Source organism: Geospiza fortis, unplaced genomic scaffold, assembly GCF_000277835.1.
Source record: "Geospiza fortis unplaced genomic scaffold, GeoFor_1.0 scaffold569, whole genome shotgun sequence".
Classification (NCBI taxonomy): Eukaryota; Metazoa; Chordata; class Aves; order Passeriformes; family Thraupidae; genus Geospiza; species Geospiza fortis.
Genome location: NW_005054621.1, coordinates 362278 through 363096, shown reverse-complemented (window position 1 = coordinate 363096; position 819 = coordinate 362278). Strand labels below are relative to the sequence as shown.

Sequence of the window (819 nt, the reverse complement as noted above, 5' to 3'; positions counted from 1 at the left end):
GGTTCAGCAATGGGAGGGCGGGGATGGATTTCCCTCAACCCTGGAAGGGTCCAGGAGGGCATTTTGGGGAGGAATTCCCTGCTGTGAGGGCAGGGATGGATTTCCTGGCTGTCCCCAGAGCCCTGGATGGATCCCAGGAAAGGTTCAGGGGTTTGGGATGGAGATCAGGGAAATGCCATGAGGGCATTTTGGGGAAGGAATTTCCCCCTCTGAGGGCAGACATGCATTTCCCCCAGTACTGGAAGTGTCCACGAGGGTATTTTGGGGAAGGAATTCCTCCCTGTGAGGGCAGAGATGGGTTTCCCCTAGGCCTGGAAGGGTCCAGGAGGGCATTTTGGGAAGGAATTCCTTGCTGTGAGGGTGGGGATGCATTTCCCAGCTGACTCCGGATCTCTGGATGGATCCCAGGAAAGGTTCAGGGGTTTGGGACGGAGATCAGGGAAATGCCATGAACGCGTTTTGGGGAGGAATTCCACCCTGTGAGGGATTTCCCCCAGGCCTGGATCCCTGGCAGTGCCCGCAGAAGTGCCTCAGGCTGGGCTTTGGAGCAGCAGGAGGGCGGGAGGTGTCCTTGCCCTCTCTGCCCTGGGGCAGTGGGATTTGCCCAGTCCATCCCAGTGCCCACCAGTGCCCATCCCTATCCCGGACAGGGGGATTTGCCCATCCCAGTGCCCATCCCTGCCCTGGGCAGTCCATCCCAGTGCCAATCCCTATCCCGGACAGGGGGATTTGCCCGTCCCAGTGCCCATCCCTGCCCTGGCAGTGGGATCAGACCCCAGCTCTCAACAGTGCGTCCCAGCTGCAGCTGGCTCTGCGGGT

General features: G+C 60.3%; 1 protein-coding gene across 1 annotated transcript in view; it reads right to left on the bottom strand.

Annotated features, from left to right (window-relative positions):
- Window positions 1-813, bottom strand: part of MPV17L2 (MPV17 mitochondrial inner membrane protein like 2) — a 4978-nt gene extending 4165 nt beyond the window's left edge. Inside the window, exon 1 of the mRNA XM_031064738.1 lies at window positions 787-813. The gene's annotated coding sequence lies outside the window, so the exon portion shown is untranslated. The remainder of the gene's footprint in view (window positions 1-786) is intronic.
- Between the last annotated feature and the right edge of the window lie 6 nt (window positions 814-819).